The 25,563-nt window shown below is 40.3% G+C and overlaps 1 long non-coding RNA gene across 7 annotated transcripts in view; it reads left to right on the plus strand.

Annotated features, from left to right (window-relative positions):
• LOC147366227 (uncharacterized) overlaps positions 1-25,563 on the plus strand; it is a 514,655-nt gene that overhangs the window by 152,415 nt on the left and 336,677 nt on the right. For all 7 annotated transcript variants that reach the window (XR_015133275.1, XR_015133277.1, XR_015133276.1 and 4 more), the window contains exon 2: positions 18,907-19,025. This is a non-coding gene — a long non-coding RNA (uncharacterized LOC147366227). The remainder of the gene's footprint in view (positions 1-18,906; positions 19,026-25,563) is intronic.

The following is a 25,563-nucleotide window of genomic DNA, read 5'->3' on the forward strand; positions in this document are numbered from 1 at the left end:
CTTCATGAACCCTTTCAGGGCAGGAGTCAGGTTTTCTTTGTATTTGGATCTTTGGGCCAATGACTTCCAATTAATAAGAAGACCATAAAACTTTTACCAACCAACTGGGAACACTTTTGAGGGTGCAGGGCTGTTAATAACTGTGTTGGGACCATAAGTATAAACCAGATTTACCCGGGCATTACAAGACATGTTGTTATATCAATCACTCCAAGCTTTTCAGTGTCCCTGCCTTTACCTACTTTTCAGGTTTTATCTTTACCCAGTCTCCTTCCCTGTCACCCACCAGTGTAGAGGCTTCACATAACCCCGCCAAACTACCTGGTGTTCTGAGATGGTTTCTGCCATCACTATCCTTCTGCCACCACTATCCTTCTGCCACATCCACCTGGAAAATTCTTCTTCACCTTTCAGGATTATTCTTCAGAGAACATTCCCTCGATTCTCCCCAGATTGGATAGAAGCTGATTCTGGGACACTTACCAACAGTAAGCACGCACTACTTTGTATTGCACCAAATGCTTCTTTATTGCTTTGTGCAGCTAGAGTAGGTTGGAACTTTATGAGGCAATGATTGCATCTTATCTCTGTTTTCCAGTCAATCTGTACTATTTTAATAAATGTCAACAGAATTAAGCACAACTTTGGAATTGCCATAGATTTTAGGTGGCAAATCCATTCAATCTTTTGTAACATTCCCCTTTACTATTTATTTAGCAAATGTTTCTGGGATTGAAATTGTTTTTACATTTTAATAAATGTTACATTATTGTTTGTTCAAATGTATACATCTGATACTGAATTATGATTTTATTTGAAAGGTAACTGATTTTTGGTACTTTTTCAGCATTTAAAAAATAGCTTCTGGACCTATAATCTTCTGACTAGCATTCTGGCTTTAAAAAGTTTTAAGGGTATGTCCAAGATTGATTTTTTTAAAAAAGAGTGTCAATTCCACATGAAATATCTTGAGATTTGGGGGAGAAATTCTGTGTTCATATGTGACTGAATTAGAAAACAAAATGAAATTTATCCTTACCTCATAATTATTCTGTATCTCTTGTTGGCTAAATATCAGCCAGTCTTCCTAAATCCTGAGTGCTTGAGTAACTGAATTTCATAAAGACTGCTTGAAGTAAGATGAAAACTGAAGTGACCAGTATCTCATACGAAGCACTTATGAATCACATCCATACACTCTTCTTTTTTTCCTAGGAAAAGACACCCAAATCATCTACTTCCTCCTCTTCTCTCACTTCAATCCATGCACAGGAAGTGTGACACCCTTGGTATAGAGAAACAGTAAAAACAGGTCTGATGTGTTACCAGGCTCATAAAATGGGTATTTAGAGAGTGGTTGATGACTTGTCCCATTTCGTCCTCAAGGCCTGTGGTTTCTCTCAACCTACGGGGATAAGAAGAATTACTGAAATCAGTCACACTCTTTGAGCACCTAGCCCTGTGTTTGTCATACTCTGCACCAGCCCACAAATAATTGAGTGAAAAAGGAACAAAAGCATATTTGGCAATTTTTGTCATGAATTAATCTGGTTGAGGTGTTTGGAGTTCACAAAAAAGTGAGGAGAGTAGGAGAGAGAAAAACTGAGTCAGGATAATGCATCCAGAAAGAATGAATATTGGCTTTAAATTTGCAAACTTTTAGTTTTAATATCGTCGCTTAGATTGTTCAAGATGTTGCTTCTGCTCTGGCCTCTCGCACCGACCTGTTCTCTTGTTCAGTTTATTGGGAAATACTTGAAAAGTGCTCACTGTGCCTAGGGCATCACCAGAGGCTCTGGGAAAACAGGTAAAAGATAGGCCCTCTGCTGCTTGGAAGCCTGCATTCTGTTTATCCAGTTACATGGTGAGTGACATTTTCCATGACAGGTCTTGCCTCAGTTTAAGTGGTTCCAGTGCAACTGATCGGGGCTGCCCTGGATATTTTATGAGCTCCTTTATATCCCAATTAATAGTGATAATCCCACAACGCCCAATTAGTCGAAAGACTAGTATATCTTAGGTGTTGTCCGAAGTAGAGTACAAACCTTCTTCCGTTTAACTCTTGTATCGACCCGTGGTAAGGATTGTTTTTAGATGAAGAGACTGAAGTCAAGAGATGCTAACTGACTCACGTTGTCACTAGCAAGTTGATAAGAGTGCTCAGGGCAGAGTGGGGGTTGGCTAGTCTGTGAAGCCAATTTCTCAGCCATTACCCTGCTCAGCTTGCATCCCCTTCTTCTGGCCTCTGGCAGAAAGTATTTAAAACCTTCCCCACACCTGTGCCTGGACTTAAGCCTTGCCCCTTAGTGGAAATCTCAAGTGAGGACTCAAGAGTGAAGACTTTTTTTTCTGAGTAGGTGATGCACCAACAGGGCTTTGAGAATTACTGTCACCCAGATCCTGTACTATTCTAGATCCTTCCATCCTCCCTTTTGCCATGTGGCTGTGGTTGGCTTGATGCAGGCTTCCTTTGTACCAACTGACTGTCCCGCTCACTGTCCTAAAGAGAGTCGAAAACAGCTTCCTCCAGGGCAACTGAACAAGCACACATGACTGAATTATGGAGGGTGGTAGCCAGTCTTCAAAGGAAATCCCTTAAGAAACAGATTTCCATTAGATAGCCTCAGATGGAAACAGGGTAGTGTAGATTTTGACAGGATATTATTATTTTTGACTAATTCTCAAACCTGTAGTTTCGGTCAAAATTCATTTCTTTACCCCCAAACTACTCCACTTGCTTTTACAAGCACTCTGGACTTCGTGAATTATTTTAGAAATTTAGGGGATATCCTATGTTACTATGTGTAACAGGTTCCCAGGAAATGACTCTGAAGTGTATATCAAGTGAAGAACAAGTTTTACTTGGATGTCAGGCAACCTCCTCAACCAGCGCACATCATCATGCTTCCTTGGTATCTGAACATCTCCCCACCTACGTACTGAGATTGTAAACAATTGAGGAGTGCTCACAATTGCTGAATCTCCTCATTCTCAGACAGTGCCTATGCTGAGGTTTTTGAAAAGGTGCTATAGATATGGTGCTTTTAAGTTCCAGGTCATGAATTCAAATGCAACTTAGAGTACTGGCTATCATAGGATATTTATCTCTATAAAATGAACCAGTGTTCTAACTAGAAATCTAAGGTGTGGAAATATACATATTAAATTTGGCCACCACCTCTGACACCTTACTGTCTATCATAGCAGAAAGACCAGTCTCAGTGAGCTGGAGTAGAATGAACATAAAATTTTAATCTTAAAATAATAAAAGAAAAGTGATCAAATTTTATTAGACTAAGTCATATTAAATGAAACACACACACACGATTACAAGATTGACTTCTTTTTGGCTTTTATAATTGCTTGTACTGATAAGAAATGTTCTATTCAGATGAAAAATATCAATGGTTGCATACTTTTTATAATCTACACCATTTAAAGACTGTAATATAATATTTTCTATATATAAAGGTATTGTGTTTTTTTGGGGGGGTTAGAACATTAACACTGGCTTTTCGTACTAAGAGTGTATGAAATGTTAAGTTTTTTTCCCCTTTATCAGTTTTTATTTTCTTGTGAAATAGTCTCTCCTTAGAAATAGTTTTCCAAGTTTTCCAACTTTTCTGGGTAAAGAATCAAATTTACTTTAAACATTCTTCTTAATCATTCCTTCATTCATTAAGCAAATATTAACTCCATCCTTACTGTGATCACAGTACTGGCTGAACTGGGTGCTGGAAGATAAGAAACAATTTAACAGATAATCCTCACCTTCAAAGAGCTTACAGTCTAGTTGGGAATGTTGTGTAGACACACAGTAAATGTTAAGTGGTGAGTCAACAGTACCTGAAATGTCACAGGGCTGTGTGTGACTGTGTATCAAGCAAATGCCATGAATGCTCAGAGTTCCTGGGAAGGAGAAAACACTGTGCAAGGAGAGGTTAGACCAGCTCCATGAGAGGCGGGACAGCACCTGGCCTTAAAAGGTAGGAAGTTCCTTGGAAGTTGATGAAAGAAGTATTTCAAATTCTAGACAGCACCAGGTTTGAGCAAAAACTGAATGGTGGGAAATGAGCAAAACCTGATTTTAGGGATTCAGGCTGCATCCCACTCAGAGATGGCAAAGAGCCTGGGCTTTGTAGTTTCTTCAAAACTCAGTATTACCTGCAAGGAACCATCCCTGAAACAAGATAGCAAAGAATCTAAACAAGGCCATGTTTGGACCCGGAGAAGCGTAGGTGGGAAACAGGGCTTGAGTTGTCACCCCGTCTCAAATGGAGAGGTGAAGGTGCTGAAACACAGTGGACAACCCTTCTTCTTTCTTCCCTCCCACCACTAAATAAAAGGGGGGAAAACCCAGATAAACAGGAAATACAAAGTTTTTGATTTTATTTTCTCCTGTGTAGTCTTTTGTCTGTACTTAAAGCTGTTCCCAAATTCAGAGAAAGGCAAATTCTTTGAAGTTTTCAGAGAGGACCTCTGAGTCCATTGCAATGTTCTCTGGTTTCCCACAGCTTTCTTTGCTAGGAAGATTTTCTAATAGCTTTGAAACTGATTTTCTGTCTTTTCCCCTCTTTCTAGGCTTGAAAGTGGTTTAGTACTTTCCTCAATCTTTTCTAAGTCTATACCTTTATCATTATAGTTGTTTCTCTAAGGGCTGTTTCTCTAGGTTGTAATCAATAAGAAAATTTGATTTCCTCTTAAAAGCCCCCATATTCTCCATATCCTACTTTAAAATGTGGTGCTATAGACATTACAGAGTATTCTAGGATAGCCTGTATCTGTACTGAGGATCAAGGAAAGGGCTCCTGGTTTTCTTTTACTGAGTCAATCATGCTTTTTTAAGGTTAAAGCACAAACACCAATAGTTTGTGTTGACTCTTGACCTCTGGATTGTTTTCTTTATGACATCACAAAATGAATCCTGCAATTGTGTGGTTTGTTTTTCTTCCCGTGTGAATTACACTACAGAGCCTCAATCTGTTTACATCCACCCACTTCTCCAACTCATCAAGATCATTTGCACTTCTATCTAGTTTTCCAAAGTGGAATGTACCACACCCGGTTTGATGTCATCCTGAACTTAATAACCATATTCTCTACCATCCTCTAAGTCACTACTAAAAATAGCACCAGGTTAAGACCAGCCTCTTTGGAATCCCATGAGGTATGCTTCTCTAGGCTGACACTGGACCATTAATAATTACTTACTGAGAAAGGCCTTCTAGTCATTTATGAATCTGCCTGATGAGAAGGTGATTTCAGGATGTAGTACTTTTATTGCCCAATGTCAAGCAAGACAAAGCTTAAAACTGTACAACAGTCAAAACTATTTCATGTCTTTGCCTTCTTTGTTGGTGGTGTTCAGTTGCTAAGTCGTATCTGACTCTTTTGCGACCCCATGGACTGCAGCATAGCCATTCCATTCTCCAGGGGATCTTCCTGACTCAGGGATCAAACCTGTGTCTTCTGCATTGCAGGCGGATTTTTTACTGCTGAGCCACAGAGGAAGCCCCTCTTTGCCTTAGTTTTATCAGACTTGTCATGCTTCTAAGGAATAGCATTTGACGAATGTGATAGGATTTCTTTTTTTAACAAAACTGCATTCATTTTATTTGGCATGTTTCTCTCTCTGTGTGTGTTTATAAGATTGCAATATTATTTCTGGATCTGAGTGTTAAGGTTTTTAATCTGATTTTTTGAGTTTTTCCTATTTTTCTTTTTAGGACAGAAGTATGCATTTCTCTCAGCCCATAGACACCTCAGCGTAAGTTTGTGAGGATAATTGCTAGTGATTCTGTGATGACTTCATTGAAATGCCATACCACAGTGTTTGCCAATAATTGTTTATTCATTCCTCCATCTGAGCTTGCAGGTCATCATTAGCATATGCATTTGTATATAATAATGATTTTCAATTTATTGAATAGAGTCATCATCCGAAGCTCTTAAAAAGAAAAAAAAACAAGGATAAAAGCAATTTCGACCTCAGATGTTTGTCACTTCACTGGGACAGACATGACAATTAAAAACGTGGAAGAAGGAAAGGTCACTCGTTTTGCTGAGACGTGGCTGGCAGTGCACTGGATTTTATTTTGGCACAACCTTTGGACTGCAGCCATTTTGATTTAGAGGAGACCCATTGTGGGAAACAGCTTCCTGCAATGTGAGAATTTTGACAAGAGGTCTACAGAAGGAAAGGGAACTAGCTTGGACAGTTGGAGAGAGAGCATTAGGTTCATACAAAAACAAATGGATTGCTCTCATCCCTCTGTTCTGTGAAAGGGATTTTCGGTGGCTTCAAAAGGAATTCTGTGTATGAAGGGTATGTAGGGGAAGGGAGATTGTTTAAAGGAATCAACTCTTGTTTTACCTGGCTGCCAAACAAAAGAACCTTCCAGCCATATGAAATTGGTTGCACAACTTACAACATCTTGGTTATGATAAGGACTGTTGCTTGAGACTGGTGTTTCTGGTGCTTGAATTCTAAAAGGTTGTTTTCAACAAGCTGTTTACTTTGTCGGGTGTTGTGACTCAAATGTTGATTGTGGTTAATCTGCACAGATGTGAGAATGGAAAAGTCCCCAGGGAAGGCTGGCTGGATTTCTGCTTGGCTATCTGCATACTGTTAAGGAAGGTGCATACTGATAAGGCCAGTTCTCACTGCACCCATTGCTTATTCCAGCCACCTCCACCCCAGTGATGCAGCCTGACACGGTGTCATTTCTTCTTATGGCCTGGACTGAAATCCTCATTCCTGGGATCGCTCTTGGGATGAGTCAGTAAAAAGTAACCATTACCTCTAGGAGACCCTAGGGAGCTGTTTGAATGTACCTATAGGAAACAGGAGGAAAAGGCAATGGCACCCCACTCTAGTACTCTTGCCTGGAAATCCCGTGGACAGAGGAGCCTGATAGCCTGCAGTCCATGGGGTCACTAGGAATCGGACACGACTGAGCGACTTTACTTTCACTTTTTACTTTCATGCATTGGAGAAGGACTTTCATGCATTGGTGGACTTCCCTGGTGTCTCAGATGGTAAAGCGTCTGCCTCCAATGCGGGAGACCCGGGTTGACTTGCTAAGTGGAGCATGAGGGGAGTGGAGGGAGAATGAAGAGAGCATGGCATGAGGAAGGTTGGGTTAGAACGAGGTCATGTCTAGGAAGGCACTTCTAGTTATGAATGGACCATCCACAGAAGGTGGATGTGGTTGCCAGTAGTGTGGGCTGTGGAAAGGGGAGGCTGGGAGTATCCCAACTTTGCCCATTGCTGCTTTCTTCTTGTCTTTCCTCTCCTTATTCCCCTATGTGTCTACTACTTAATCTGTAATGATGGCAATATTACGTGTCAAAGCATTCTGCTTTTTAGCAAAGATCTCTGAAATGAGGCTACTGTTGATTATCTTCTTTGTTGGGTGAAAGGTTAGAAAAAAAGTGCATGCATTTTTTTTTTTTTTATTCAGTGCATTCAGATTTAATATAGGGAAGATCAAAATACGATGGACATGAGTTTGAGCAAGCTCCGGGAGTTGGTGATGGACAGGGAAGCCTGGCGTGCTGCGGTCCATGGGGTCTCAAAGAGTTGGACACGACTGAGTGACTGAACTGAACTGAAAATACAATGAAGAGTATTGTACATTAACAGTCTTAGTTTCTTGAAGATATTGAGAGATTATAGCTCTGTATTCTTGCTGTAAGTTAAAAGTAGACTTCCAAAGCCTTTACTGATAGCTCTCTATGCTTGTTTTTTGTAGTACTGAAGCCTTGTGGACTTTGGTATATGGTGAGGTTTGAGCCTTGGCTGGTATAGAAATAATTACCAAAGTATGGTTGCTGAATTATAAATCCTCCTTACCTAACAGGCACACAATAGCAGCTTCCATAATGGAGTAATATATTCCACAGCGGGTGCCAGGGAGGGCAAAGGGAATGTGTTATTCTGTGGTAAGATCAACCCACCTCTTTGATTCTGGCTGGAAACAGAAGTTGAAACTTGCCACTGGTTGCATAAGCGATTCCTTCCATGCAGTTTGTCTAATTAGAAATTTTTAAGTATAGTGATCATTAGCTTCTGGGTGGAGAATTTGGTGTTTAATTTAAATAGAATCCTGGTAATGTTCACTCTTAAGATATACCTATTCTCCTCCCAAAGAGTGTGATTAGGTGCACCCTTGGTTTTTGATGCTCGGTGCAAGTAGGGGGCATATTGTTATATGACAGTATGACACATATTATATGATAAGTGCTGGAATGGAATTTTCTGCACTTTGCTGTGAGGCTGTTTGTTGAGGTGTGTCAGTGTGCTGACTTTGCATCTGTGAACACATGAACTGGGGGCATGTGGAACTGGTGTGGTGAGAGTCCCATGCCCGGCCCAGGCTGGGGTTGGTCTTGGCGGGAGCTACTGCTACTTGCAAGCTGGAAGGGACTATCTCTAGATTACTCAGAGCCACTTTCTACACTGCTTGGGGTGTTGAGAAGATTTATTTGCAAATTCCTGCTTGAGTTTGGACTTATCACTGAACAGGCCTCCGCTGATTTTTCGCTGGAGAAGCCTTTTCTGAATCTAAATACCTGTGCATTATACTTCACTTGCCCGTGGCTGGATGTGAGGGCCTGTGGTGTTCCTAATGAGTAAAATTTCAAAATAATGGGTGACTCTCCTTCAGAAGTGCCTTTTAACCCAATTTAAAATTTGTTTTTGATTAACTTTTTAAAATGAGGGATCAGTTTAGCCTAAATAGGAAGAATAGTTGTTGGAAAGACCAGAATGGCATTTCCCAGCTGTGTCTCCCTGGGCAAGTTTATAAAGCCTTTCCGAGCCTCAGTTTACTTCGAAGATGAACGTTTTATTTCCTCTTAAAGGTTGTTGAAAACAGGAAATGAGGTTATAACGGATGTATAGAGACTAACACAGTGCCTGGTTTACACCAGTCACACGCGCAAGCTGTGCTGTGTCCAGGCTGACTCCTTCTGGCTCCTGAGCCAGTTCTTGTGTTAGTGGGTAGCTTGAAAGTGATTATGGTGGAAGTGCAAATCAGACCTTTCCTTCTCCCTGGAGAGCTGGTTGTTAAACATTTCAGAGAACATAGCTGATGGCAAGTGTTCATAATCCTCCTTTGCCACAGCTCCAAAATTTATTATAAACCTCCCAGTCTTTTGCAAACAGTCTGTGTAGAATTAAAAATGAACCTATAAAGATAATTGAAGGTAATCACAGTAAACTTCAGTCAGTTTTCATATTATAACACGGAGATTCTGTTGGAGCTCATTGAAACTCATCTCCATCCTGTATGATTGGATGCTTTTTGAATGTTCTGCTTTTTGAAGTTTTATGTTTGCTTTTTAGAATATTTTTTCTTTTATTATATCACGTTAGCTAGCATATCTGTCTCTAATAGCTCCTTCCCATTTATTATTTGCTATTTCTCATAATTTCTCAATTGAAACAATCAGCTGTTAAAATACTGTATAATGTAAAAGTAAACTGGCTCCCAATTAAAAAATGGGCAAAGGATATGAACTTATATTTTTCTGAGGAAGATATATACAAATGGCCAAAAAGCACATGAAAAAACACTTGACAACATTAGTCATCAGGGAAATGCAAATCAAAACCATGAGTAGTAAATGAGATACTACTTCATATGCATCGGAATGGCTACAATCAAACCATCCAATGATAACAACTGTTGATGAGGATGTAGAAAAATTGGAACCCTCTTACACTTGGTAGGAATGTAAAATGGTACAGCTGCTTTGGAAAACAATCTGGCAGTTTTTCACACAATTAAAGAGAGACCCGTAGATCCCTATCATATGACCCAGCAGCTCCACTCCTAGTTATAGATGCCTTTTGTATACAGAAGCTGGTACAAAAATGTTTAGAGTATCATTGATTCATAATAGCCAAAGAGTAGAAATAATGTATATATTTGTCAACTGACAAATATCAATAGATAACTAAAATGTGGTATATCCATTCAACAGAATATTATTGGGCCATAAAAAGGAATGAAATATTGATACATGCTACAATATGAATAAACCTTGAAGACATTATGCTTAGTGATAGAAACTGGTTACAAAGATCATATTTTATATGATTCCATTGATATAAAAGCCCAGAAAAAGAAAGCTATAGAGGCAGAAAATCTATTAGCCCTATTCACTGAGGGCTAAGATAGGGGTAGGGACAGAGAAGAATAAGGGAATGATGGTACATGTTATGGGGTTTCTTTTTGAGATGAGGAAATATTCTAAAATGGATTGTGGTGATGGTCATGCATATCTGTGAAAAACATTGAATTGTATACTTTAAATAGATGAATTGCATGCCATGTGAATTATATCTCAATAAAGCTGTTAAAAAATTTTTTAAATACATTATCACAAAGTAAGGTTTAATTCATAGACTGGAAGGTTGATTTAAACCTAAGAAAATATTTTAATACATTCACTTCAGTTCAGTTCAGTCGCTCAGTCGTGTCCGACTCTTTGCGACCCCATGAATCGCAGCACGCCAGGCCTCCCTGTCCACCACCAACTCCCGGAGTTCACTCAGACTCATGTCCATCGAGTCAGTGATGCCATCCAGCCATCTCATCCTCTGTCGTCCCCTTCTCCTCCTGCCCCCAATCCCTCCCAGCATCAGAGTCTTTTCCAATGAGTCCACTCTTCGCATGAGGTGGCCAAAGGACTGGAGTTTCAGCTTTAGCATCATTCCTTCCAAAGAAATCCCAGTCCTTTAGAATGGACTGGTTAGATCTCCTTGCAGTTCAAGGGACTCTCAAGAGTCTTCTCCAACACCACAGTTCAAAAGCATCAAGTCTTCAGCGCTGAGCTTTCTTCAGAGTCCAACTCTCACATCCATACATGACCATTGGAAAAACCATAGCCTTGACTAGGCAGACCTTTGTTGGCAAAGTAATGTCTCTGCTTTTCAATATGCTATCTAGGTTGGTCATAACTTTCCTTCCAAGGAGTAGGCGTCTTTTAATTTCATGGCTGCAGTCACCATCTGCAGTGATTTTGGAGCCCCCCAAAATAAAGTCTGACACTGTTTCCACTGTTTCCCCATCTATTTCCCATGAAGTGATGGGACCAGATGCCATGATCTTCGTTTTCTGAATGTTGAGCTTTAAGCCAACTTTTTCACTCTCCTCTTTCACCTTCATCAATGTAATACATTAATTAACTTAAAAAGAAAAAGCAAATTGGCTTTGAGAGACGACCTGAGGGGCTCATCAAAAAGGGAAGTACATGGATTTTTGACATTTGTTTTGGCTGTTAAGAAACTCTTTATTCTTTTTGGCTATATTCTGGAGAGTTACTGTCTTAGATAAATAATGCCATCCGTTTGAATGAGTTGTTTACCATACAAGCATTTTAATTGTCCTTTTAGTTAACAAATACAGAAGGACTGAATAAACCTCTCTCCGTTTGTGTGTATGTTTAAGTTCAATATTTTTGGATGATCATAGTGTTATTGCAGTTCACAAAGTTACTTTAGTTTCTGGCTAAGGGAGAACGAAGTGAGGAGTGGGGATGACAATGAAGAAATCTACTAGTAATGAGGAAGAATGATAGAATGAAGATAAATGATGGTGAAGATAAATGATGATAAAAATGGTGAACTCTGTAACAGCTCGTGTATGTGTGTGTGTGTGTGTGTTTCAAAAAGAGACTTGTAAAATCTTTTGGTGCAGAGTGTAGAGATGAAGATACTTATGTAAACATCCAGACACGCCAGTAACTTTCCACTTGATAGAATGCTCTTGTGATATGCCAACACCCAGCAAAATGTTCTTTCATACTTTCAGAATTGCTGTGAAAATATTACCTTATGCCCTTTTTATAAAGAATCTACATATTTGAAGGGGAAAATGTCTATGTAACTTTGAAATGTTTTACTAAAGCATTCAAATGCCTGTAGCAAAAAAAATATATATCATTTCTTAAGGGTAAGCTGATCCCTTACAGAATACTTACACTCCACTTGCAAAATTAAAAAAACATGCTCTGCTGTGATTCTTCTGTAGTGAAATTCAATTTTCAGCTTCTATTAATGCTATTTTCAGATTAATATTTGGTTTGTTCTTGCTCATGTTTTATTGCTAGTCATTCTTAGTTTATTTTTGTTTACCACAGTGCTCAGGGATTAGATTTCAGGAAGAAAAACAAACAAGGAAAAGTACTTCTGAAGTTCCATACCACATCAATTGCCTCAGTACAATAAATACAGGCTAAGAAACACCAAGACGCCAATAGCTCAGTCTCCAATTTTCTGGTGAAGTCTAAATGCTTCAGGAAGGAAATTAACCGATAACCCCCCGCCTCCCGCCTCACCCATCATCCTCTGCTTTCCATACACCTGCCCAGTTATGCAACCCGTAGCTTGAGTGTGCGGATGTCATCTTCTCAACAAGCACTGGGTCAATTATAAAGTACCTGGACCTTGTAGGAGAGAATTTCTTTCTGACCCCTCTGTCAGGAGATGCTTGATCTCTAGAAGCCTTAGGACTGATTATCTCCTAGTAACCACAGTTGGCAGTCTCAGACATTTAGGGGAGAGGGAGAGGGCAGAAGGGTGGGCAGTCTTACTGCTCCTGGTGCGCAGGTCCAGGGATAAATTGCCTCCTGGGGAAGAACAAAAAAGGAGAGAGTGTGTAATGATTTGTGTATCCAGGAACTTTACAAGGTCAGGTTAAACTGAATGATTTAACTGTTGGCTTAACTGGCACTTGCCTTTATTTTATTAGAGTTGATACATAATATCAATATGAAATCTTTTTGAATCTTTCTGAACTTTAAAGAAGATATATGATTTGTAAATGGTATTTAAAGTAATATTTCTAAAAGTTTGTAATACATTCATTTTCTTATTTCCTATCTTAGAATAAATGAAAAATGGCAACTAATGGGCTGGGTCTCATGAGGCAGAACTGAAGTCCCAATCAGCTTGTAGCATCTTGAGTCAGAAGAAAATTTTGTTTACCTTTAATGATATTTACAGATAGTTTCTAGTCTACCTACAATCTAAGTTGCAAAAATATTAATACAGGCATTTATGTTTATGTAAAACCTATATGCTACTTATGTTCATCTTTCATTCAACTTATTATCTAGTTGCTAACTTTAAAAATTTCCCATCTTCTGTTGTGCCTGTCTTTCTCCACTGCTTCTAATGAGTTTCCTGGGTGTTACTGGATGTTTCTTTCTATTTTTACCACCTTCCTTTGGAAATAAGGTGATTTTAACTGAATGTAGAACAAGAGTGGAGTGCACCATTGATTTCTGTAATGGTGCTGGAATATATTCTCTTTTATTCTTACAGAAACTTAACAGTGTATTTGCTTTCTCTCTCTCTTTTTAAAACTCTACTTAGCATCATGCATACATCTTCATTAAGATGTCTTCCATGAGTCTAAATCTTTTCCCTGTAAGTTTAGAACTAATTCAGAACTCAGCCGAGTGGATGAGTAATTTAAATTGCTACTTCCAACATGTATTACTTTGCTCTGAGTTTCATCTGCCACTGTTTTGCCCAATTACCGAGTTGGATTCTGTGTTTCTCACATCCATCTGTATAGACTTAGGAACCAAAATAGTTTTGTTTAGTCAGCAAATTTCAGCACCTCGTTATTTAAGTTCTTCTTCAAGGGTGTTAACGAATATCCTGGAGGACACTACTCTTGTTCTGATTGCCGACAGCCCACTATTAACTCTTTTCCATGCCGAGAGCTGGTCACTTATTCTCCTTCTGTCTCTTAACCCACTTGTAACCCGTGATTGACAGTTCTTTACCTCTTGCCCAGTGGTTGGCAAGTTTCCTTAATAGTCTCTTGTGTAGGACTTCATCAAAAGCTATTTGAGAGCCTAAATAAATGACATCCCTAGTTTTCCTTTACCCACCATTTTGTTGCCTCCATAAAATTTTGCATTAAACATACCAAAGGGACATAAGTAAAGCAACAACTTCTAGGTGTTCTAATAACCTCTTTCCCCCTTTTGGATATGTCCCTTTATCCTGTCCTCTAGCGCTGATTTTTTTTTCTTGTCCTTAATGATAACTTTTTCTTTGTATCATCCGCACCAAACCTCTGCAAACCAAAGACATTCCCACCTCGTATTAATGCTGTAACACAATAAGATTTAGAGCTACTTTACAAAGTAAATAGGTCCCACTGCTTGACCCCTTCAGAACTGTAAGAATCATGACTTACTAACTCACTCATTCAGGAACCTGTCAGAAATTTCAAGAAGGCAAGTATTCTCTTTGGTAGTTAACATTCCAATATTTTGGTTTTAGGGGCATGACCCCTTGTCAGGACTTTATTCTGTAAAGATATTTATTTGGGCTATGCTGACCCTACTCCAATAATTCCTCACCTTACACAAATTTTTTTTTTTTTGGGAATTAAAAAAAGGAAATTGGAAAGTGTGTAAAAAGCAATCCATTGAAAGCTCTCCTTTGTTATAGAGTGAAGTCTGACTCTGATGACGTTTGCCAGCAGTGGCCGTTGTTCCTCATCGTGATGAGAATGTTCAGGATGTGAGGTGGGGGGAATAGTGGGGAAAGTACACGTTGGTATTTGCAATTACAAGTCCTTCCAGCCTCACCCGAAGTCTGTAAGGCAAGTATTACTATTATAAAATTGTAGAGCAAATTAACACTTTGGTTGTCTTGTCGCTAAGTCCTGTCTGACCCTTTGTGACACAAAGCCTGCCTCTCCCGCACTATCTCCTGGAGCTTGCCCAAGTGCATGGCCAGTGAGTTGGGGATGCTATCCAACCATCTCGTCCTCTGCGGCCCTCTTCTCCTTCTGTCTTCAATCTTTCCCAGCATCAGGGAATTAGCACATAGGAGGTACATTATTTGCCCAAGGTTGTAGGTCACGAACCTGGACCAGAACCCAAGTTTTCAGATCCTTCATCTAAAATCCGTTCTATCCAGCCATTGTGAACCTTTCTCTTCTTTTGAGTTGAATATGTGAAAGATTTAAGCCATTTAAAAAATTACTTGTAGTTTCTTATGTACTATTTATTTCAAAGTCCTCTCAGGAGTCATGCAGTTCTAAATGTGGAGGGGACATATCCTTACCCTCTTATATCTTATACCTGCCAAATCTTACCCTTTTGAAGTGAAGGACATTTTCATTTTGGATTAATATTAAGACAACATAAAAAAGCATTTTGTTCTCTGAGGTAAGCTTTTCTTCAGTGTTTCAACAAACCATTTATACTTTTATCATTTTTTTTCTTCCTACAAAAAAAAAAGTCTCCCTTATTTAAATTGTCACAGCTTGGGAGCCCTGCCTGGAATACATAATAACTGCTTGTAACACTTAAAATGAAAACAAATTTACCGAGGATGGTGGAACGACAACAAAGAGCAAGAAAAATATAAGTACATGGAAATAGTCTCTCCTACGCAGATATTTTCAGCCCTAAGTATTTTTATTGAAATTGTTGCTTCCTGTTCTCCTGCCTCCTCTTCATCTGGATTTTTGGAGTAGCGGGGGATGGGAAGGGGCTTTAAAAATCTGAAGATCTGAAGAGAGAGGGGGAGGTGCGTCTTTAGAAGTGTTATTTGATTTCTTGGGTTTAGAAGGGAGCATTTGGTGAAGTAATACTGAATCTGAGCAGAAGACTGATTGACAGTCAGCGGAAGAACAAGTTTCTCAGCCTTGGTGCTATTGACATTTGGGGCAGGATACTTGGATTTTCAGGGTGGAGGGCTGTCCTGTGTATTGCAGGATGTTTCAGGGGACCCCTGGGCTCTGTGCATTCAGTGCTAGTAGTACCCCTGCCCTCCCCAGCTGTGACCACAACAAAATGCCTTCAGACATGGCCCAAAGTCTCCTGATTAGAGGCACTGTTCCTAGGAATGCATTTCTGGACTCTGGTAGGAGATTTGGTAAACCTCCCTCCTTGTCCCTCCCATGGGCAGTCTCTCCCTATCTAGACATAAACTAGTCTTATTCCCTGAAAGTAAATTTACCTCCAATGAGGCCTGCCTTCTTACCAAGATTCTGCTTATACTTTTTGCCCAGTGATCCTAAAAGATCCATTTACTGAACTCTTTTGCCAAAACCAGCTAGAGATGACAAAAAGATTTTGACAGCTTCCCTATTGGTTGGGTGGAACTCATGATATTTCCTGAAAATTCCATGCTCCTCTCTGGTCTTGCCCTATTACTTACCCTATTACTCCTCTCTTTTTCCACTCAGTATGAAAATGGATAAAATGAGAACCCAACTAGGAAGCTGTAGACCTCACTGACTTTGGGTGAGACAGCCCTCCCAATTCTGGGCTATTAATTGCTCAACCATGCTTTGAAATAGTTGGGTTAGGTAACACATCTTCATGGCCTTTCAGCTCTAGAATATTATCATCTGAACATTCTTAATTTTTCTTGGCTTTTTGAGTCTGCCAATTCAGATTTTAGAAGCGACTCCAATCCCCTCAGTGACACCAATTTATAAACCTATTTTTGAAAAATATTTGTTTGGAGTTGTTTACTTGTTTTATTTCATTTCTACCCTTACCCTGCCCACTCCCTCTGCCCCAACTTTATTAACCTATACTGAGACTTTAGATACTCATTTGTTATAATGATTGCATCAAGAAGTTTTGACTTCAATCACATTTTACAAGACTACATTGTGGACTGAGATTATAGCAGCAGAGTGTGGGAATGAAAACCACTTTTCACATATATTAGAGAGAACAGGTTATTTAAAACCAGCTGCTGGGAAAGCCCTTTTTTTTTTTTTTTTTAAAGAGTACTTTAAAAAAAATAATAAATCAAGTAACTACTACTGGATTTATCTGGATGTCAGCATTTCAAAAATTATGAAAATTTGATTCATGCCTACAAATGCAGGCAACCTTTTGCTGCTGCTCTGATGACACTGCTGGTGTTCACTCTTGGGAAGTAAGGGTGTCTGACTTTCCCCAGACATTCCTGGCACTGCAGGGAAAGGTGGGCTGAGCTGGGAAAGGCCTCCCTGCCTTCCACTTGCTGGCTGTGTGACCTTTGGCAAGTCACATTCTCCTCTCTGGGCTTCTGTTGTTTTCTGAAATGAGGGAGTTGAATTTGATTTCCAAGTTCCCTTAGAGCTCTGAAATGGAATGAGTTATATCAGGAACGCTGGTTAGGAGCAAGGCTTTGGAACATAACCTCTTCAGCAGAGCTGGAAAGCAGGCTCCCAGTGAGACTGGATCTCCCAGAGTGGCAGACCCTGAACTCTTCCCACCCCCAAGAGAGAGGTGGGCAGTGGCTCACTCCCTTTGTTGAGATGTCCGAAGGGCTGCACCCAACAACCAGCTCCCTACTCGCTTCCCCTTCTCCACCCACCCACCCAGCACAGCGCCTGTTGATAAAAGGTAGCAGTTCTAAGAAAATGGGTGGGAGCCTGCAGAGAGGAATGAATCAACAGGCTCCGGGGGAGAAAGAGGAAGACCTGTGGGGGTGTTGGACGTTCTTCTAATCAAGGGGCAAAGAGGGGGTGTTATCAGTGTGCTGTTAGCTTGCCCTACCCGAGGGGGAGGAGGAGCAGATGGGGTGAACCAGGGGTGACTGAAGTGTTCTCCCTACAAAGATTCACAAAGAAACATGCTGTAGCCCTATTCAGAGGGCAACATTCCAGCTCCTGAAGATTGACCTAAGCCCAGAGTGATCCCAAGTTCCTCGTGTTCACAAAACCTTGACAGAAGGGCTTGTAGCTGCTCGGTTTTCCTAGGAATGTTTGTTAAGGAAATGCCCAAGAAAAATTTGTTCCATCAGTCTTTCTTGAATGGTATACTAGGTGCCTTGCAACCTTACCACATGATATATTCACTTATTAAAGAATATTCATTATTACATGCCAGGCACTGAGCTACCTGCTTGGGGGTACATCAATAAATCAACTGCCTAAGATCTCTGCTCTCAGGGAGCATACTGTGTAGCAGGGGAGACGGACAACACACAGGAAAGACACATAAGTTAAACAGCATGTTAGAAGGTGATGGAGCCAAGGAACAAAAGGAAACTAAAAGAAAAGATGTCATTTATTTAATCTTCCTCCTGTGCTTTTCCTCTCCTTTGAGTATTGAGAATATCCTTCAATATTTTTCCTCACTGCAATTTTTTATCCTTCAGTATTTTTCACTACCAGCACGACTAGAGTATTGAGACTAATTGGCTCAGATGGTAAAGAATCTGCCTGTAGTGCGGGAGACCTGGGTTTGATCCCTGGGTTGGGAAGATCCCCTGGAAGAGGGCATGGCAATCCACTCCAGTATTCTTGCCTGGAGAATCCCCATGGACAGAGGGAGTCTGGTGGGCTATAGTCCATGGGGTTGCAGAGTTGGACATGACTGAGCGACTAAGCACACATATGACTGGAGTATTATTTGAGACTAATTTCATAATATAGCAGAACAGTGCTATGAGTTTATGTTAATGCCTTGTACCTGTTTAGTGACACAGTTTCTAAAATTTCCTTTCAAGATTTCTGTGAGAGAGACAGAGAGGATATTTTCATTCCCATTATAAAGATAAGGAAACTGAGGTTAAAAGACTTTACAGAGCTTGGCATCTTGACGTTTTCTCATTAATCTTCTGTCGACTTTTGTTGGAAATATTTTTGTCATTTTCTCTGTAGGAAAAAGTGTTAGAAATTTCAAACAATGGACTTCAAGCACATATTTGGAACAAACCTGGTTATTCATTGGGTATATGGTGATTACTTTAGGTAGATAAATACATGCTCATTTGATGGTCACCACCGTGCTTCCTGATACTAGGGTTATCCCAGAGGTCACAAGATTTCCTTAGAGAGCTGGTGAGAGGTGGCGACTTTTTTTTTTTTTCCCCCACAGCCTAAAATTGCAAAATCTTTTTTTCTTCTTCCCTAGGCTCTAGTGATACCAGCGAATATTAGCAAACCCTGATCCAGTCTCTTGTTGCCTGTCTTCTGAGATTTAACATCAGCTGCATCTTCTGGAAATGGGTCACATCACTGGATGTCATCCAGGTAAGACTTCTTCACAGCACAAGCGGGATACATGCACACACACACACACACACATTCCGTATGCTGTAGTGCCCAGGGAATTTGCCTGTGTACATGTTCATTCAAAGGATATAACTTGACAGGCTATAAAGGTGAACATTTTATTTGTGAATTCTTTTGCTTTGCTCCCCCTCCCCACTCATCAACTCCCCCATTCCTTCCCAGGCCATTTTTCTTCTTTCCGTAGGAATTTATTGCAAAGCTTTCATTTCCAGATTGAAAGCTCTTAAGGTGCCTATTCATGAATTGCTACATGCTCAGTGCCCATGGTCTAATTTCAGTACTAGTACAACCAGAACATATTAAAAATATTAAAGAAGATACACTTACTTTTGCTGCTTTCCCAAAAATATGGTTATGTGATGTGTTCTAACGCCAATTGTAAATGACGTTTGTTTTATACCATATCCTCAATAATCTGGAAAGCTACTTCTACCAGTAACGTGAAAAACTGGGGCATTTCTACCTTCATGTCTTCACTACCCTCTTTTCTTTTTTAGAATGTGCATCTAATATGTTTAATTCAAGGCAACAGGTTAAAATTAGGGATTATGGTTCCTTGGAGGGATTTCATATAAAGGGAGTCCTGGGTTTGGAACCTGACATGATACTTTATTAGTTGTTTGGCTTTGAACTATTTGGTTTACCTTTCTTTAAATTCATTTTTTTTTCCTGTAAAATGAAGGAAAAGTTCCTCTTACAATTTATTTATTTATTTTTAAAGGGATTAAAAGGGATGGGACAACAAAGAAAGTGCCTGGCATTTAGATAGAACATACTCAGGAAAATGTTAGTTTCCATCTTTCTACCCTCTCCCCCTTAGTTCGATAATAAAGCTTTCCTGGGAATGACGTTTTTATGTGACAGTTTTATTGTCTATTAGGACTTCATACAATATGAATGGGTTTGCGGTGCGTCTTACAGGTGTGGGCTCCCCACGTGCGGTGTGGTGGGAAATGTATTCTCTTTACCTCTGTGTTGATTACAAGACACACTCATTTAAACTGATGGCTGAAAGTGACAGAACCTTCCTTGAGGCTGATCTCTTTCAGTCTTGAGGTGTGACTGCCCTTTAAAATCCACTGGTTTGGGAATTATGTGATCAGCTCCGTTCACCTAACTTGCAAGTGTGCTGGGTAAACAGTGCATTCTCTTCTGGCTTCACCTCTCATAAAGCTCTTCTTCAGTATGGACTTCTGTGCCAGAAATTTCTTCGCCATCACCACCACAGAGTGAGTTTCTGGTCAATGACCCAGGTGATAATCAAGTGGTTCTCTCTTAATCTGGTGACTGGTAAGAGCACTTCCTTACCAAGGAGACAGAGCCACAGTTTGGAAAACTAGGGGAAATTTGGGACAGAAATTTGGACCTACCAAGACACAGAGATGCCATGTCTTTGCTCTGAATCAGGTGCAAAGGACAGTACTTGGTATTGCTGGACAAGAGCTTCTCCAGGTGACAAGTACAAATTGCTCTTCTCATTCTTGTAATCTGAGTGCTCAGCATCTGCTCCAGAACAAGGGCTCCAGCATTAGAGAACAATTCCAAAACCACATCTGATACTCCACACATTGCCTCCTTAATGAAATTTAGAACAGCTCCATGAAAGAAAAACAGAGGTGAGGAAAGCTTACAAATAAGTAGGAAAAGTAAGATGGGAGTTGGATTCAACATGCTGTACTATCAAAAACAATAATAAGAAACAGCTCCATTAATTTGGTGTGAAGAACTAGATGAATATACTCTTAGGACTGAAATCACAAGCAAAGTGGAAATTGCCCAAAGAAGTAAATAATTCCTTGATAAAGCCTTTTGTAAATAATCATGATTTGTCTCTGCTGGATATTTCATGTTTAAATTGTCACCAAAATAGTTTCCATTTGAGCAACATGGTATGGGATTGTGTTTTTATGATATAGAAGAAAAAGCTAAGTACTTAATAACATCCCTATAGAATTATTCTTTAAATTCCATTTGCATCAAAAATACATAGAGGAAACCCAGTAAACCAAACAAAAACCAAACAGAAACCAAATAAAAAATAATTGTGAGGACTCATGCACTTGCAGTGGGAATAATGACCCTTGCACATTGAAGGTTAGCTTTCCAGGGCTCATGAACAAGTGAAAGAAAATCCCTAAGACAAAAGCCGATCTGGTCTGATAGGGCCCTGTGAAGCCATAGACAGTTTATGTTTTCTTCGCCTTCATCACATCACCTTTTTTCATCACACCACCTTTTTTTCATCACATCAAAGGTCTTACTCTACTTCACATACAGTGAGCTGGGCACAGCAAAGAACATGAACTTGTTTGGACTGGAGGTGAGAGAACTCCATAAGGTTATCCCAGTGCCCTTGGGCACAGAGGTATCACCCTTGGCCTCTAAGTCTACTGGAATGTGTCCAGCAGGGCTGGATGGATCCCCTGCAGTGGAGAATCACTGCTGTGGAGAGTCAATATATGCTCAGGTATAAGTCCTTCCTGGATACAAATTGTTGATCTGCATGTGTGATTGCATGTTTCAAGTGGCAAAAAATAGAAGAAAAAAGTACATATGCAAAGGTACCCATTTCAGCTCTCTCTCTGACTCCAATTCATTCTTTAAAAAGGAAAAATTATTTATCTGGCTGTGCCAGGTCTCAGCTGTGGCACTCAGGATCTTTAATTGTGGCATGCGAATTCTTGGTTGTACCATGTGGGATCTAGTTCCCTGACTAGGGATTGAACCTAGGTCTCCAGCATTAGGAGCAAGGAGTCTTAGCGACTGGACCACCAGGGAAGCTCTCTCTAGTTCATTCTTGACACCTGTTCTATAGCTTTTCCTTTGAAAAGCACATCTGCCATGTTCAAAAAGCCCAGGGAGTCAAAGCCAATCTTCCTGCATGTTCAAGTCTTCTCAGTCCCCCACCCCACTTGGCTCAGCTACTGCCATGGCTAAGCTGAGCCCAGCTCCTTGCCACACCCTGTTCTTCCCTCTCTGAGCTGCCTCTTTTTGGATTGGGCCTGGAGAGCCCATCTCTTCTCAAAAACCTGCAGTCTTTCCAAGACCCACATGGGATGACCCCTCTTCTGGGAGGAAATTCATGGCAGCCCTAGAGATTAGAGCTATCTGCTCCTGCTGCTCTTTGCTTGGATTCAGCTTTGGGCACTTCCGTACTAAGGCTTGTATTTTCATTACCTGCCAGCCTCCCCCACGAAGTACAGACTCCTCAAGGGCCAGGGCTTGTCTTATTCATCTTTGTTAGAGAATGCCGCAGGCACCAGGGGAGTTTTTCAGCACAGGCGCAGCAAGGTAAATGCTGGCTAATACACCTTTTCCTCTCTGTTTAGATTTTGGTGATTCACAGTGTGAAAATTGGACTTAGTCTTTTAATGCTCAAACTCTTGACCACTCTTGAGTTTTTGCTGAAGTATCTTACTGTGTCCTGGTCTTAGCTTCGGAAAAGTGTTTATTCTTCTGCCCCATAAGAATTTAGATCCTGGAAGCTTGGGCAGTATTGTGTCTTTCATTTCAAATCCTGTCTATCAGATTCTATTTTCCACATTGGCTTTTCCCTGACAGCCAAAACTAATCCTCAGTGTGTTCAGATCCAGTACTGAGCTGGTAAGAAGGACCCCCTTTGTGCAGAAGGCCCTGGATCAGTATCTGCCAGAGGATTCCAGGTTTGTCACTGCTCAGGTCTGGCCTTTGGTTGGTGCCTAGAGAGGGTGGTTGGCCCTGCCAGCCACAGACCCTGCTGGAGAACTTGCCAGGGGAAGTGTTTGCTCTTCTTAGGATTTTTACGAATGGATTTTTGTGTAGTTCAGAGTGGATCAGTAATTTTCCATAGTTAGAGTGTCTCTGCCAGGTGGGTAGTTTCCCTTCGGTTGGTAGAATGCCTTCTGATAAGATTCAGGCATAAATAAATTGTTTACTCATTACAAACCTTCAGGTACCAGCCATAGAAGAGGAGGGGGTGCCCAGGGTGACACAGAGACCTTGAGAGAGCTGAAGAATCCAGAGAGATAGAATGAAAGCAGGGTTCCAACCAATGAGATACTTAAGCAACACCCAGGGACTCTTGGGTTACCACACGTAGTAATGTTCTAATTCATAATATGAAGGAATGTGGGCTCATTGAAAACCTGTCAGTCTACTGAGGTTAGGCTGATCTTGTTGGTGTATTTCCTGGCAAAGCAGTACATCTTACGGATAACAAATATAAACACACGTACATAATTACAGCTCATGCTTTTTGAGCTCTTTCCAGGTGAGATACTTTGTGCTTTACATTAGATATGCCATTCAGTCTTCGCAACAACCCTTAGGTTGTGAGTGTAATTACCTCCACTTTATAAATAGCCAAAATGAGGTCTAGGGAGGTTACATATGTTACTTGCATATCAAGATTTTAGCTGACAGTTTTTCCAAGTTGTTCTTTTTTCTTTGTTTTCTCAAAGACTGGAAGAAATGAAGCAGATCAACAGGTTTTATTTCCCCTGTTGACCAAGAACAAGGATGTTTAAGAGGTTTGCTGGAGAAAAACATATCAGTTTGGGAGGATGGTGTGGGAGGGTGAGCAACAAATATTTTCTCTAAGAAGGAGCTGATATTTTAGGATACAAAAGATACAAATTAGGTTGACAGTAATTTTCCCAATGTCCATATCTATATTAACTCTTTTCTCTTGATCATTAGCTGACTGGTTCAGAAATACTTGACCCAAGTTCTCTTTTATAAGTGCTGAATAAACTCATAGCATGTAAGGGTTGGTTTATTTTTTATAATTAATATTTTTTTAATATTTATTTTATTGCTTATTTGCCTGCGCAGGGTCTTATTTGCAGCATGCAGGATTTTTAGTTGTGGCATTCGAACTCTTAGTCGTGGCATGTGAGATCTAGTTCCCCTTCTAGGGATAAAACCTTGGGTTCCTTGCATGAACAGCACGGAGTCTTAGCCACTGGACCACCAGGGAAGTCCCGAGGGTTGGTTTTAAACCACTTGCTCCGGAGACTTTAATAGGTAGATACCTGTCTCTCTGCCTATGTGGATGGCTTGTACTTCCAATGTTTACAAATCCTTAACTGGGCTGGGAATACACTAACAGGTATCCATATGTCATCTAGGCAAGGCTCATACAGCTCTGCTATTTTGATCTTTCTTCTGCCTTGAATTCAAAATCTGCAGGAAGAGGCAGAAATCCATTCCATCTTTGTGGGTTGTAGGGTGGAGTCAGAGGCTGTAGTCTTCTGAACTTGTTACTATGACACTGTCTTGGCAGCCACAAGCTCCCCCTTTATCTGCTATTATCCAGGCCTGAGGTTGAAAGGGGTGGGTAGTGAGACTGAAAGCAATAGATGGTTCTGACCAAAGGTTGCAGGGTGAGGCTGTACTCTTCACTGCTCCTTGTTGGGTATGAAAGGAGGAAGAGGAAGGACAGTACACTGCAGGAAAGAGTGTGTCCAGGAGTGTAATGGGGGCAGGGACAAGCTCTAAGGATAGAAAAGCTCATCTCTGCCTATGGAAAATTCATTTAGCACCTGAGAATAAAGAAGAGATGATTAGTTAGAAACACCTTGTAAAAATATCTGCTCGTAGAAAGTAGGTCTCTGAAATGTAAATGCCCTGAAAATCTGCAGGTCTGGAAGATAAACTTCCTGAGTTTATCACCTTAAAAATGCACACTGGTGCTAGGAATAAATTTAGGAAAAAGTTTGCAAAAGCTAGAAAAAAAAGAGTAGAAATGACCTCTTGGTAAATTAGATATGATGATTTCACAAGAGAATGTAAGAAAAGTGGAAGGAATCACCAATAGTACAGAACACCTGTGATAACGTAATCAAGAGCAATAAATAATATAGATTTTGAAATGATAAATTATGACAAGTCAAATTGGTGGATTTAAGTAGACTTACAAGATTAGGCATTGAGTCCAGCCAAGCAGATGTTAAATGTTTAGAGCTCAGGAAAGCACTTAGAGTGAGCTCTCAAAACATTTTACTTGCAAAATTAGTTCAGATTGATTTGGATATGAACATGCTGGAAATCAGACAGCAAACACAGGCTCTGGAGAGATACAAGGCACAGAAAGGGAGATAGGAAGAGGAGGAAGTGGTTTCTTATGTACTTTTTCTATAGGAAATAAAGTTTTTATGTAGGAAAGCTATAAATATATTCTGTTTTGAATACCACTTACCTATATATGCTGATGGTTATATTCCCAGCCAAACTCTCTGTTGAACTCTGGATCTACTGTCTAGTTTTCTACAGAAACTTTATGCTTGGCTGTTTCACCATAACTTTACTCAGGTGTCCCAAACCCAACCCACTAGTGCCTGCTCCCACCCAAGTCAGGAGCAATGCAGCTGCAGCCTCTGTTCCTCACTCTCCACTCACATCCCATACTCCACATGGCCTACAGTCATGGTCTGAGCTCTTTGAATGATAACTATCAAAAATGCCTAGCGTATGCCCCCAAATGTCTAGAGTATGTCTTTGGTCCCATAGTCACTGC

Source organism: Bos grunniens, chromosome 9 (assembly GCF_055505025.1).
Source record: "Bos grunniens cultivar Pamir isolate PY7600 chromosome 9, Bosgru_T2T1.0, whole genome shotgun sequence".
Lineage (NCBI taxonomy): Eukaryota > Metazoa > Chordata > Mammalia > Artiodactyla > Bovidae > Bos > Bos grunniens.